At 38.3% G+C, this 16,336-nt stretch overlaps 1 protein-coding gene across 2 annotated transcripts in view; it reads left to right on the top strand.

The window, feature by feature from the left end:
• RELN (reelin) overlaps positions 1–16,336 on the top strand; it is a 485,569-nt gene that overhangs the window by 133,489 nt on the left and 335,744 nt on the right. The gene's annotated exons all lie outside the window — the stretch shown is intronic.

The following is a 16,336-nucleotide window of genomic DNA, read 5'->3' on the forward strand; positions in this document are numbered from 1 at the left end:
GGGAAAAAAATTCTCTATGTATCTATGTTTATTTTCTGTTTGTTTATTTTGTGGGTTTTTTTTACAGTTGTTGATAGATATATATTTATTACCATTTTATTGTGTTTATTTATTTATTTATTTATTTTTTCCCTTCTTATGCTTAAAGAAGACCCGTTAACATATGTAATACTGGTTTGGTGGTGATGAACTCCTTTAGCTTTTACTTGTCTGGGAAGCACTTTATATGTCCTTCTATTCTAAATGATGACTTTGCTGGGTTGAGTAATATTTGTTATAGGTCCTTGCTTTTCATCATTTGAATATTTCGTGCCAATCCTTTCAGGTCTGCAAAGTTTCTATTGATAAAGCAGCTAACAGTCTTATGGGAGCTCCCTTGTAGGTAACTAACTGCTTTTCTCTTGCTGCTTTTAAGATTCTGTCTTTGTCTTTAATCTTTTTCATTTTAATTATGATGTATCTTGTTGTGATCTTCTTTGGGTTTATCTTGTTTGGGACTGTCTGTGCTTCCTGGACTTGTATGTCTATTTCCTTCACCAGGTTAAGAAAGTTTTCTGTCCTATTTTTCAAATAGATTTTCAATTTCTTGCTCTTTCTCTTCTCCTTCTGGGTTTTCCATGATGCAAATGTTGGTATGCTTGAAGTTGTGCCTGAGGCTCCTTACACTATCCTCAGTTTTTAGGATTCTTTTTAATTTTTGCTGTTCTGATTGGGTGGTTTTTGCTTCCTTATATTCCAAGTTGCTGATTTGATTCTCAGCTTCATTTACTCTACTTTTGATTCCCTGTAAATTATTCTTTATTTCAGGTAGTGTATCATTCATTTCTGACTAGTTCTTTTTATGGCTTACATGTTCTTTTTTTATGCTGTTGAAGTCCTTACTTAGTTCATCTACTCTTCCTTTACGTTCATTGACATCCATGTAACCAGTGTTTTTAACTCTACATCTAGTAGATTGCTTGTCTCCATTTGTTTAGTCTTTTTTCTGGAGTTTTATTCTTTTCTATCATTTGAGACATGTTTGTCTGTCTTCTCAATTTGGCAGCCTCCCTTCATTTGTTTCTATGTATTAGGTAGAGCTGCTATGTCTCTCAGGCTTAGTAGAGTGGCCCTATGTAGTAGGTGTTCTGTAGAGTTCAATGGCACAGCCTCCTGGACACCCAATCTGGGCATAACAGGTGCCCTCCCACCCTGACTAGGCTGTGTACACTATCCTGTTATAGCTGAGCCTTGATTGATATTAACACTTCAAAGGGAGGGATTTACCCCCAGGCCAATCAGCTGTAAAGACTGTGGATGGTCAGCTGTGCAGGAGTCCACACAACAGAGCAGGACTTACTTCAGCAGGGTTCTGCTGCCTGCTGATTCCACCCCTTGAATGTATCTCTCATGAAGGAGATTGGGTGATGCTTCAACTGGTCTGAAGCTATCTACCAGGTACCCTGGTTCTGAGGCCTCCCTGGAAGTGCAGACCAAGGTCAGTCACCACCTATGTTCTGCCCAAGGCCACCCAGCATGAGTTACAAAGCAAGCTGCAGATGGCTGCTTAGTGTGCTGGGCTTGGAGGTACCCAGGAGAGGCCAAGCTCTTAACCAATACCTATTGCTGCTAGCCCTAGGCCTGGGGCCACATAACAAGAGGTATGGGGCATGCCAATACCAGATGCTGCTTGTTTGAAAGATTCTAGGAAAGTCTGAAGCATGAGGCAAGAGGCCATTCATATGGAAAAGCTACTGGAAATAGCTTGAGTGGCCCACAAGTTGGGTAGGACAGGGTCTCAGGGAATCACCAGGGTGGGATGAACAGTCATAACCAGGTTAATGGAGATGCAGATGTGGCACCTGCCTGCTGACACTGTTGTTGGGGTAGGGGTGGGAGGTGCTCAGCAAAATAACAGTGGCCTCTGCCAGCACTTCTGTCTGGGAAAAAGCTGCCCCTCCAGCTCTACTTCTGATGCTAGACAATTCAGTTCCTCCCCATATGTCGTCAGGGCCTATTGAGTGGCTGCCCCAATGCTGGAGCTCATTGGGAGTGAATGCAAGTAAGTCCGTCTGCAGGCCCTTTAAGAGGAACTGCCTGGGACTCCAGTAGCCCTTCATCTCCCTCAGTCTCAATCTCTGATGTTTTTGTGTGTGTTTTTTTAACTTTCTTTTTTATTTTTTCTTAGCTCAGTAGAAAGTTTTATTTATTATATTTTTTCACTCTACTCTTAAAGGTAGACAGTCAAAAGAAATCAGAAACATCCAGAAGTTATGGGGACTTCTCTTTCCAGCCCTGGAACTCTGGGCTAGAGAGCCTGGTGTAGAACTGGGACTCAGTGGAGACCTCTGTAGCCGAGATATCCCTCCCAATTTTTATCTGCCACATGTGGGTGTGGGACCAGTTGGTTGTGCATCTCTGCCCCTCCTACCAGTCTCAATGTGGCTTCTTCTTTATATATTTAGTTGTAGGTCTTTTGTTCCACTAGATTTTAGGCAGTTCTGAATGATGATTGTTCTCTAGTTTAGTTGTAATTTTGATGTAGTTGTGGGAGCATGCAAGTACTATGTTTACCTACACCGCCATCTTGACTGTGTAGAATTCCTAATCTATTTTATTTTTTTAATTTTAATTTTTTAAAAAATATATCTTTATCAATTTCAGAGAGAGGAAAGGAGAGGGAGAGATAGAAACATCAATGATAAGAGTCACCATTGATTGGCTCCCTCCTGCATGCCCCCTGCTGGGGATTGAGCCTGACTGGGAATTGAACCTCGATCTCCTGGATCCTAGATCGATGATCAACTGCTGAGCCACTCCTAGCCAGGCTCCTAATCTATTTTAAATATGAAGTGAATTTCAGAATTTCTAAGACTACTTTGTAATCATTTAGCCTCATTGCATTACAGATTTATTTGCCTTCCTCATTAGACAGTTATGTGTTATGAATATTTTCATCCACAAATCTATGATAGGCATATAATAAATGTTTATAGAATGAATTCTTGCTAAATAGAGGCATTACAATGAACATCTATATGGTATCAAACTAATTTAAAATGTAGGAGCTCTCCTTGGTACTAAAGAGACCCTGCTCCTTCCTGTGGGATGTGCAGAACCTTATGCTTTGTGTTTCTCATTTACCTTTACCATTCTCTATCATGAACTTCAAGACATTTTCTACCACTCTGTAGCCAACTTCCTAGAAAATCCTAACTTCTGTCCAACTCTGTTCTGCTCCAATTAACTGTACATATCTGTTGGTCAAGGCATTTAATGCTCATGAAATAGCTATAGGCTCCCCCACATTTTCTGGCCTCTTTACAGTTCAAGGGGATCATGTGAATAATTTTGATCAATAGATATGAGCAGAAATAAAGTATACTATTTCCTAGTTGAAGCATAGAATAGAGGATGTGAGTCCTCTAGGTTACTTTCTTTTCTTTTTTAAAAAAATCTTCACCCAAGGATATGTTTTTACTGATTTTTAGAGAGAGGGGAAGGGAGAGAGGGAGAGAAATATCAATGTGAGGAACATTGTTTGCTGTCTACCTTACGTGCCCCATCCGGGGATTGAACCTGCAACCAATGTATGTGCCCTAACCGGGAATCGAATCTGCAGTCTTTTGGTGTATGGGACGAAGCTCCAACTTGCTGAGCCACCAGGGCCTCTGGGTTTCTTTATCCCCTTGCCTTGCTGGCAATGGAAGCCACACACTGAGACAGCATAGCTACAATATGGAAATATCTTAGATTGTTGAGGCCCTACATGGAGGAAAAATTCCCTAAAGAGTCTTTGACTCATATAAGACTGTTGAGTTGAGCTGCAACTTAGGAGTTAATTTGTTACCACAGCAAAACTTAATTTCCCTGATTAATACCTCCTTTTAATATAACTCATCACAGTTTGTTTACTTCTATTTTTTTTGCTAGATTAAGTTTCTTGAGAGAAGTGACTTGCTCTCTGGGCATTATGAGAGCATGGAGATGTTCCTAACCTTGGACAGTGTTGTACAGAAAATTTCATGACAGAGCTGGTTTATAATCTCATATGTGTATTAGTGATAAATCAGATTTTAGCCAATCCAGAGAAATAAAGGGCACTTTAGGCCAGGGGTCAGCAAATTTTTTCTGTAAATGGCCAGATAATAAGTATTTTAGACTTTTCAAATCATCATAAGGGCAGATCTCTATTGCATATTCTTCTCTTTGTTTTACAACTTTTCAAAATGTAAAACTATTCTTAGCTCAATGCTTTATAAAAAACAGGCCATGGTCTAGATTTGATCCATGGCTATGGTTTGCTGACCCCTGGTCTAGGCAGAGAAAACAAGAGGAAAAACAGAGATGTATACATACAATTATATACAGTTTGACCGTAATGGAGTATAAATTTTGAATAAGCATCATGATAAATGAGCCCAGAGACATAGACAAAGTGCAGAATGTCATGCTGAAGAATTTAACACTACTTCTATAAGTATGGATTGCCACTCAAGAATTTAAATCAGTGGACTGATAAAATCAGATTTGCATTTTATAAAGATATATATTGAGAATTAATTTGAGGAGGCAAAACTTAACTCAAAGGGACCAATTAGGGAGCTGTTGGCACTGATCAAAGAAGAGATAATAAAAGCATGAAATAAGGCTAAAGTGGGAAGGGTAAGCAAGAGGGGGCACAACTAAAAAGTTTTGAGGTAACATCAGAAGGACTTGATGATTAACAGGGATGGAGTGAGTGGCCAGTAATTACTACAAGATTAGATAGTGTTCTTCAACTGAGACAATAAATATTATGCTAACTCATTGATGCTCCTTCTTAATCAGAGGCACTGAAGGATCTCTGCCACTTATTCCAGATTTACACCATCTGGAGTTAGAAAGCAGAGGCCCATATTCTGTCCTGATGTGGCTTTTTGGGAAATCTGTTATGCTATCCAGGAAGGGTATGGGTAGCTTTTGCTCTTGTCCATCAAATAGATTGACTGCTATAAGCAATAGCTTTTCTGTTGCACAATGCCCATTCAAGGTAAGGGATGAGGAACTCAGTATATAGGTTCATGGAAATAGTCCTAATAGCCATGACCTTTTAAAACTATCAGTTATTTTAGCTAATTTTGGATCAAGAAATCCAGAACTTTATGGACTTTGAACTTGTCCTCTGTGGTAGACACAAACCATCTATGATTGCTCAACATCTTTATATAGTTTCCCACATTGTGAGCACCACCATCCCAAAATAGAATTCCCATACTTCCTTTCTAGGGAGAAGGCATGTAACTTAGTTTCCACCTATGAGACTCACTCTTATGAGGCTTGGATATAGAAGAGTTAAATATGAGGTGGGGACTGAGCATGGGGAAATCGATATTCAATCAAGTGATGTAGTGGAAACTTATTAAATTTTTTTGAATAGCTGAGGTGGGGTTTTGTGATTTCAGTCCAAATGTGGTTGATGTTAAACAGTACATGGTAGCAGCTTTCATTTTTATGTTGCACTAGTCCAATGGTGTGGTGGATATCACTCCTTGTGCAGTATCCAAGTTTATTTCTTTGTACCCCCAGAGAAATTGCCTAATAGCTCTAAATTTTTTTAAATTAGCTAGATTGTATTCTGCACCTGAGGATATCAATAGATTACCCAGAGCTTCAGTTATATAATATTACATTTTATATAAAATTTCATGGGATGAGGACAATTAGGGAAAAATGCCTAAAAAGACTTGTTAGGGGAGTGATCATTTTAAAAGTTGAGAAACACTATCATAGAAATGGGCAACAGGGTCGATTCACAGATATTACAGAGACAGAGATCGAACCTGCAACCCTGGGCTGAAGCTCTAACCACTTAGCAACACCAGCCAGGGTGAGACAGTATGGACTTTGACAGTCAAGGTAGGGAAGAAGGGAGGAGGAATCACTGTTCCTTTAAAATGTTGGGCATTTGAAGCTCGACGACTGGGATTATTAATTTAAACATTGATAAAATAATTGATAAATCAGTTTGACCTGGAGCTATATTTATGACGGCAGTCTCTAGTTATTTAGAGATAGCCTTGCTACAGACAATTATTTTAAACCAGCCAATCTGGAGGTAGAGTTCAGATAATCAGATCCTGTTTTTATATGCAGACTTTTGCGGGGCTAACCAATTGTTACCATGCCCCTGTTGTTAGCTTTGGCCTGGGCTTCATGCTAAACCTGGGTGATTTACAGTTCACTTATTTAAAAGGGGAGTTTTACATGAGAGTAGTAGAAACAGAAGGACTGAGATATATTTTTAAATGTACAAATAAAATTTCAATATTTAATGAATACTCTCATAGTTTACATGCAATTTAACATTTAATTCTCACATGAGTTATTACTTAATCATTTCCACAATTCTATTAAGTGGAGCTTATTATTTCTTACATGTTAAATAAGAATGATCATAAAACTTAATTTAAGTAACCTTGCTCAAGACTGCAGCACTACAAAGTGACGGGGCTGGATCTCAAGTGACTAGTGGCCCCTCTAGGGACTATTGATTTAGACAAGTTATTTAACTTCTTTACACTTCAGTTTCTTCACCTGTAAAATGGGAATAATAATACTTCTCAAAGTTTTTAATGAATAAATGAGTTAATCTTTGCCAACACGCAGAACTGTGCATCATTAAATACTCAGAAAATATTAACTATTATTATTCTATCCAAGGTCTTCTCTTTTCCTTCTTCCCCTCCCCCTCCTCTCCCTCTTCTTCCTCCTCCCCCTCCCCCACCTCCCCCTCCTTTTTAACTAGGATAGGCAGAGGTCTGAATTAGGATACTAGATAGTAATTCTTGTATTGCATTAAATATCCTAGATAGGTCAACAGCAATTCTTTGTCAGTGAGAAAAGAAGAGGAGAAATGGGCTTGAAAATATTGGAGGTGGCTTTTAGGGCCTGAAGAATTAATACATGGAGAGAATGAAAATCTGATTTCCCAAGAATCAATGCTTTTTAACCAACTCTAGATACATGAATGTACATGGTGTGTGAATACATATGTGTAAGCACATACATAAAAGCATACAAAAGGCAATGGTATACAATGCCAACTTTCAAATGTGTAAGACTTTCATCAATATTTGAACTCTGCTCTCACTTTTAATATTCTATTTCTCTGGTCTAAATATTTAAAACAATATGCCAGAATTTGAGTTACAGGAAGAGTGGGTACAACTATAAGTCCCCTTGCATACGCCAGCTGACTTCCAGCTATTTAGATTTTAATCTAAGGGTTCTTCTATTAGCCATTGGCCTGATGATGGGTTAATCTTGAGGGGTGTGAAGATTGTTCACAGTTTCCTGGGTCATAGGTTCTTTCAATTTATCAAAGTGTGCTTTTTTATTAATTATTAAAATTCACTCATTCATTTATTGTGTTAAGGACATTTAACATAAGATCTACTATCAACAAAATTTTATGTGTGAAACACAGTATTGTTAACTATAGCACAATGTTGTACAGCAGATCTCTAGAACTAACTCATGTTGCATAACTAAAATTTTATATCTGTTGAATAGCAACTTTCACAACTCAATAGATAATTCTCCAAATAAGATGTATGAATGGTCAATAGGTATATGAAAATGTAACTAGTCATCAAGGAAATGAAAATAAAAACCACAATGAGATATAATCTCATACCTGTTAGGGTGGCTATTATAAAAAAAAAAAAAAAAAGATAAGTGGTAGCAAGGATGTGGAGATATTGGAACCCTTATGCATTTTAGGTGGGAAAGTAAAAAGGTGCAGCCACCATGGAAAACAATATAGAATTTCCTCAAAAAATTAAAAATAGAACTAACATATGATCCAGCAATTCCATTTATGGGTATTTTTCCAAAAGAATTGAAGTCAGGATCTCAAGGAGTCATCTGCATGTCCATTTTCATTGTAGCTTTACTCACAATAGCCAAGATATGTAAATAACCTAAATGTCCATCAGTGGGTGATGGATAAAGAAAATGTGCTATATGCATATAATGGAATATAATTCAGTCTTTACAAAGAAGGTAATCCTACCATATGTGACAACATGGGTGAACCTGGAGGACATTATACCAAGTGCAATAAACCAGTCACAGAAGGACAAAAGCTGCATGATTCTATTTATATGAGGTATCTAGTAATCAAACTCACAGAAGCAGAGAATAGAATGGTGGTTGCCGGGAACTATAGGGGAAGGGAAAATGAAGAGTTGCTTTCAATGCAAGTTATGCAAGTTTCAGTTATGCAAGATGTTTTATTTTTTAAATAAAGTTTTGCAGAAGATCTTTTCAGCCTCCCATGTTGGCTTGGGTTTATATCTTGGAAGCTTTCTCCTTTTTGATTTCTTTAGCCTGTATATGTGTAAAATTCAGCTTCTAGACTAGAAGTTGTGCTGTGACTCTAACACACACCAGGATAAGTCAAAGCAGCAGGCGCCCAGTAGTGAGGCAGAATATAGTTCTCAACCCAGCATGGTGTGTTTGGTTTGGAAAGGCTAGAGGCAGACAACGTATAATGATTGTCTACCACCAGGCAGCTGTTAAGGGGGAGGGAGAGTATGCTGTCTTAGGAGGAAAGGAACCAGTGTATCTGAGAGCTTCAGTTAAAGACAGACTTTACATCGCTCTTTGGAAAGGTTTCTGCTCCTTCACTCAGTGGCCACATAGACCTAAGTGTAATTGGATGGCATTGCTTTTTAGGGGAGCACTTTTGACCTAAAGATATCTCACTCAATCTGTATCTAACTCAGAGATATGTCTACCACGAGGACAAAGGACATCCAGTAACTATCTGATGAGAAATTAAAGTGTTTTGAGAGGGAGGGGAAAGGGGGGAGAGAGAGAGGGAGAGGGGGAGAAGACCAGACCTTGTGCCTGGAGGCTGGGCCCTCTTCCTGCTCACACTCACCTGCTCTCTTTGTACTCCATCACTGTATTCCGAGACAATTTCTGTTGATCAGGATAGGGGCCTGTCTCATAACTGAGGTACTGTCACTTAAGGACACAGGGAGGAAGGATGCCAGTGGACAGTGTAGGAGAGAAGATGGACCTGTGTTGAAGTGAGGTTCACTAGCTCTCTTATCACTGGCTCTTGATAATTACCCTTTATCTCTAAAATGGGAATGATAATAATTGCTCTATATATCTTATACTCATTTAATCTTCACAGCCACCCTATTATTATCATCTCCTTTTCCTTGGGAAGGAAATTCAGGAGCAGAGTATTTGAGTAACCTGCCCAACAGTTCACAAGTTCTTGGTAGAGGAGCAAGGATGTCAACCCAGGCAGACTGCCACCAAGGTCTATGTTCCCAACGTTTTCCCTCTATTGCCTCTCCCACAATGTGGGAAGACACTTGGCACAGAGAAGGCATTCGGTAAATGGCATTGCTGGGAGAGGAACAGAGAGGGAAAGCAACAGCAAGAATTCTCATCTTTGTAAATGCAGTGAATGAGGAAAGAATCAAGTTGACTTAGAACGAGCTCTTTTTACATAACCAACAAGAGGTGTGGAATTAGCATGGGTCCTCATACATTTTCTAACATGCCCATAGACATGAAATTCCAGAATGATTTAAAAAGGGTTTTAGTACTTTTTTTGCGTTGAGACTTAAATCTGAAACCAAATGCCTTCAAACCAATGCTTTAAAAATTAAACATGCACAGTGTATACGTGTGAATGTGTGTGCATGCACCATTCATTATCTTGTGGCACTACTTGAGAGCATCTTTTCATATCCATTTTCATCAGGCTTATACTTCATAGATAAGCTGCAATAGGATGTTTTCAGGAAGTTCTGTAATTACTTTTCAGCAAATAAAATTGTGTTTAGCTTTGTTGAAATGTTTGAATACATTGACCAAGCAAAGAAGGCAAATAATAGACAAATCAAATTCTGTAAGTAAATGATTATTGATATTTGCATCAAATGAAAAGATTAAACAGTGACAAAAAGGAACTCCATAATTAAATTTCTCTCTTATAATATTACATGAACTTTCCAAACTAGATTTTCAGAACAGTCCATTTTTATTCACTAATGAAAGCCTTTAGATATTACTTTTAAAGAAAAAGCAAATGATAAAAATAAAAGGAAATAGAAGTCATTTAAAATATTTATCTTATCTTACACTTCTTATGTGGACATAAATTAATACATTTATTAAACTTCCTGACAGCCCTAGCCGGTTTGGCTCAGTGCTTAGAGCATCGGCCTGCAGATGGAAGTGTCCCAGGTTCTATTCCAGCCAAGGGCATGTACCTTGGTTGCAGGCTTGACCCCAGCCCTGGCTGAGGAGCGTGCAGGAGGCAACTAGTCGATGTGTCTCTCTCACGCTGATGTTTCTCTCTCTCCCCCTCCTTCCACTGTCTCTGAAAATCAATGGAAAAAGTATCTTCAGGTGAAGATTAAACAAAAAACAACAAAAACTTCCTGACAAAATATTCTATCAAACTTTCTGAAAGTGTTTGAAGTAATCAAATAATATTTATTTTAAGGTTTCATCGTTGTTATATATGAAGGCTGCATGTTTTACAGACAAAAATCTATAATCTTAATGTAGTACTTGCCCTTTGGTGATATCCGTAGATGTCTGAGTGCTTGAAACCTATGAAAAATAAACAGAACATGTTCTACCCATGTTAACACTAACCGTAGCTAATCACAAACTAAACAGATTTGAATAATTCACATCTTTCTTTCTTTATTTGTTTTTAATTGATCTTAAGAGGAAGGGAGGGAGAGAGAGAGAAACACTGATGTGAGAGAAACATCGATTGGTTGCTTCCCACGAGTGCCCTGATTGGGTTTCAAACTGGCCACCTGGGTATGTGCCCTCACAGGGAATCCAACCCACCACCTTTTGGTGTAAGGGCAGACGCTCCAACCAACTGAACCACACTGGCCAGGGTGAGTAATTCACATTTTTAATCCACAAAATATAGACTAAACCCAGCATGAATGTGTAATTTTCCCACGACTTTGGTTATTTTTGGTAACAAAATCTTCAGTGTGTTTCTTGGAACTGAATGCTCTACATTTTTATGAAGATAAGTATATTTTATTTTAGAAATGGAGGATCATAGAAATTCTAGTTGCAGTTCTGAAGACCCAAGGTATGCACATTAAAAGCATAAAAAGTATCCCTAAGGGAAAATGGAGTTCATACAAGGTTTAGTTACAAACTTAAAATAACTGAAGACTTGTCAGGTAAAATGACGTCCCAGAAGGCATAGAAATGTGTATTACTGTCATAAAAGGGATCGTGGAAGCAACTTTAGAACAATTAAAGGCGTTGTGAGCCTAATCTTGCAGAAGTATAAGGTGGATAAAAGAAACTCTGCTATAGATTCCTATTTTTTAAACACAACTTTGATTAAGAAGATAAATATTATATATTTTAACTACATAGTCAAAGGATTGAATGACTTAATGAATTTCAAACACCATACTTCATCAAAAGAATAATTGTTTTAAAGAGTTATATTGATTTTTTTGATATAGAAATTATACCTGGATTGTGAATATTTTATTCCTCAAATGTGGGTACCCAATATTCAAAAGAAAAATGTAGTTATGGCATGGATTCTTTAAAATCTTTCTGAAACCAAGACAGTTATCAGTCTTCTGAAACTTCAGACTTTGAAGGATATGCTTTACTTTCTTTGCCCAAAATTAGGTCAGGAGAGCCTTACTTGTAGAAGTACTTGCTTCCTCTCCTGGGAAAAGTATAGTTTCTTTCTCTAGGTAAGAAATTCCACATGAAAATATTTTGTGTGACAGTTTATACATAACCACAACAATGAAAATAAAATCTTTATTTTTTTAAATTAAATTTATTGGGGTGACAGTGGTTAATAAGATTATATAGGTTTCAAGTGTACATTTCTATGATACATCACCTGTATATTGCATTGTATGCCTGCCACCCAAAGTCAAATCTTCTTCTGTCACCATATATTACACACACATATATATTTTATGTTTTATCTCCCTGAAATATGCAGTGTAATTAAATTCTTGTATTATAGATCCAATTTTCCCTTTTCCAAGTAGTATTAAAAACTCAGTATGTATCCTATTATCCAGCATGCAGCAGGGAAAACACCACAATAAATTTAAATTCATTATCAAATTCAAATTTCAGTTATCCCAAGAATAGGTTTCCAAATATATAATATAAATCATATGTGTTAATTAGATGGTATATGTCTTTCATGACACAGAGCCACTAAGAATATCGGCAGATGCAGTCCGTTGTTTTCAGAGGAGCCTGGAAGCCGATTCTCACTGCTCTCGGTTTCCTTGTTCTCGTTGCACATGTGCACCTCTGCCCTTTGCGTCTGCCTTTGTGTGATATCCTCCCGTCTTTCTTCTGGTCATTTAAATTGTGCTCAGCTATGGAACTGGAAGGGGTCTTAGTGATCATGGACCAGCAGCTTACAGATGCTGGAACTGAAGCTTGAGAGAGGGCATCCTGACAAAGTCATGCAGTCTTTGGGGGCGGGAGGTGACAGTCTCTCGATTGTACCCTACTGCTGCACGTAAGTGAAAAAGTGGGGGAAACTTTAGCCTTTCCCTGAGCCTCAGTTTCAGTCTCCCTGACTCTGTAGCAAGGGCACTGGTTTGAATGCAGGCTACATTGCTTACTTGCTCTGTGACCACAAACAAGTTCTTTTATCTCCGTTATCTTAGTGTCCTATTTGGTAAAATAGAGGGAATAACACCTACCTCACAGGTTTGTTAAGAGCCTTCAAAAAGTTAATATTCACGAAGCACTTAGAATAACACCAGGCCATTGTAAGTGCTCAACAACCATTAGTTATAATTGTCCGTGGTAATCATCTTTCTTCCCTATTTTGTATTTTTCATGAATACCACCAAGTTAGCACTTATTTTCTCACTGTTTTATTTAGAATGTTAGTGTATCCAGTTTTCTCTTCTCAGCTCAAATCATTTTATGGTAGAGACTATGTCCCATATTTCTTCTATGTACCTCCATAGGGTCTAATACAATGTTTGAAGCAAAATTAGGATTCTGTAAATACTGGGTGTGTGTTTTTTCTGTTGGTTGAAAAGATAAATCAATTTCTAATAATTGCAACTCTTAGATGCTCAACTCTTAGATGTTCTCAAAGAAATGCCGGTTAAAATGTGGTAGCAGTAGAATGTGCTGGCGCCCTGTGTTAGGTAAAGGAAAGACCACCACACACTCCTAGTGCTCGAAAGTACATTAAAAAGTCCTCAGGATACATATTTGGGATAGATTTAGGAGTAGTGGATAAGAAGATAGGATATTTTGTGTTACTACCAGAGTCATTATCTAAGAAACTGCTGGGTACTCTCCAACTCTGTATTGATACCGTAGTGATATTACTTGGGGCCCTGAATTCTGGACAGCACTTTACTAAGACGATTTTACTGCATGTTGTCAGCTACACGTTAGAGTGGCTTGGTGAGCTTTTAAAACTCTCATTACCCAGGTTTTACCCCAAACCAGTTGACTCAGAATCCCTGGCACCAGCGTTTATTCAGTCTCTTCAGGTGACACCCCTGTGCAGCCACATTGGGGAACTGCTGTGCCAGCCCGTTAGCCTGCCAGAATGTTGTTCTGTGGCATGTTTATTCGGGTAGGGCATATGGTAATTATGACAGTACAGCTGCCTGATAAAATTCTGTCAAGTAATATGTAGCCTAGACATCAACTCTCTTTCTAAGAGGAGTTTTGAGGAATGAGGAGCTGTCTGAATGTGAGTTCCATTACCAAGGCTCTGAAACCTTACTTTGATTCGTTTCCCTTCCCACAATGGCTGTGGCTGGAACTTGTGTTTCCCTTTTTGGCCAGGCTGACTCCTGCAGATGTGTCATTTTCTACACGCTGGCTCCCTGCTTTATGCCCCGCCACAGGGAAGTGGCAATTCCCGAGTCACCTTCAGCACTCTGATTTCCCTGGGAGTCTCTTATCCTTTCTAATCTTGCAGTTTCTCTGGCTTGAAGAATTTTTGTCTCAAGATACAGCTTAAAAAATGAATTCTTCAATGAGAAAAAGGGCATTGTTAGGCTATATCAAAATATAGATTTATTTTTCTAATTCTTTGGCCAGTATGACCTACTATTATGAACAACTTCCTATTCTAGAAGATCCTGTTTCACTAGTTAATGTAACATATCTGTTACAATTTCTATTGTCTTTTATTTTTATAGTTGCATTATTCTTGTACTTATTCAGAAAACATCTCTTGACTATCCGTGATGTGTTAGGTATTGTGACAGTTGCTTGGAATATAAAAATAAAGATGAAAGACCTAGCCCATCGCAGACTCCTTGGAAAGATGGGCAGGAGCAGTGATGGAGGAAGGTATGAACTGCTGTGATGACAACCGGAAGAGCACCTGTCCAAGCAGGGGTGTACTGCATGCACTAGGAGCTGTCATATGTAGTTGATCCTTTAATCTTCACTAAAACTTCACGACACAGGGGACATGGTATTTCCACTTTATAGATAAGAAAACTGGATCTCAGAGAGATTAAGTCATTTGCCTTTTTCATAAAACCAATAAATGAATGTTTTATTTAACTGCCCACTTCTGGCAATGTTTTTATTAATAAACTATTTGTAGAGCAGTTTTAGGTCACAGCAAAACAGAGTGGAAAGCACAGAGATTTCCCATGTCCCCTCGCACCCCCCTTCCCCCCACCACATACACCTTCCTGTGCTATCACCATCCTGCACCACAGGGATCTATTCCTTACAACAGATGAACTTACACTGATGCATCATTATCACTCAAAGTCCAGAGTTTACATTAGGGCTCTCTTGTGGTGCTGTACATTGTATGAGTTCTGACAAATAAATAATGACATATTTCCACCATGTTAGTATCATACAGAATCCTTTCACTGCCACCAATCCTCTGTGCTCTGCCTCTTCTTCTCTCTCTCCCTCCTAACCCCTGGCAAACACTGATCTTTTTACCCTCTCCACACTTTTGCCTTTCCCAGAATGTCATGCAGTTGGAATTAGATGGTATGTAATCATTTCAGATTGGCTTCTTTCCATTAGGAATATGCATTTATTTATCCCTGTATTTTCATGGCATGATAGTTTGTTTCCTCTTAGCTCTGAATAATATTCCATTTGGGGGATGTACCACAGTTTATTTATCTATTAACTTACTGAAAGACATTTTGGATGCTTCCAAGTTTTGACAATTATGAATAAAACTGCTATAGATAGCTATGCGCAGGTTTTTGTGTGGACATAAGATTTCACAATTTATTTGGGTAAATAGTAAGCAATGTGATTGCTGGGTTATGTGGCAAGAGTATATTTACTTTTGTAAGAAAACGTCAAACTCTTCCAAAGTGGTTAGACAATTTTGCATTCTCACTAGCAATGAATAAGTTTTCCATTTGATGTCATTGTTTTGGATTTTGGCCATAGTAAGTGTCTAGTGGCATTTCATTGTTTTAATTTCTAATTCTCTAATGACATAGGTTTTAAATATCTTTTCATATGCTTATTTGCTATCTGTATGTCTTTTTTAGTGGAGTCTATTCAGGTCTTTTGCCCATTTTAAGAATTGATTTGTTGATATTCTTATTGTCGAGTCATTTATTAATATTTTATATTTGAGGCAAACCTGAGATAACTACCTTATTGAAAAAGGAAAGGAAGCACCTCTGATAACTCAGCTGAGAGCGGACGGGCCTGGCATTCACAGCTGGGCTGTGCTGTTCTCATGTTGAACATACGCAGTTTCACAGAACATCAGCACCAAACAAGACCACTCTGAAACTGTGATGGTTTGATTCAAAGACATGACCACTTTATAATCATGCCTGAACATAGACAAAAGCAAGAATGTGGTGCAAACCACCTCTTCACCAACATCCCCTCTTCTTGCTTACATGCCTGTTGCTGCTTTTTTTCAGTCACAGTGTTAGCCCTACTCAATTCTTCATGTCTCCTAGATACAAATTGATATACTCAGTGATAAAATTGCCCTCACTTTCTGATAGCACCAAGTCCAGAAGCTAAGCCACCTTTCCCTGTAATATCCCCAACAGAACTGGGTTGGGGGAGGGGGAAGGGGATGTTCCCAGGATGCAGGACTTCCAGTACCAAAATTTGGAAATTCTGGGGCCAGCTTGACCACCCTATTCTCTAAAATAACTTAATACAAGCCCAAATATTTTAACAAGCCCCTTCTAACATCCTGAGATACCTTTCAGTTAGCATAGAGTTTAGTCTCCCTTGCAGTAAACAATTCCAGTAAATCCAACCTTGTTATGGTGTGGTCCTGGTGGTCTTTGGTGATGGGCAAAGGCCAATT

Source organism: Miniopterus natalensis, chromosome 10 (assembly GCF_054644295.1).
Source record: "Miniopterus natalensis isolate mMinNat1 chromosome 10, mMinNat1.hap1, whole genome shotgun sequence".
In the NCBI taxonomy this organism is placed as follows: Eukaryota; Metazoa; Chordata; class Mammalia; order Chiroptera; family Miniopteridae; genus Miniopterus; species Miniopterus natalensis.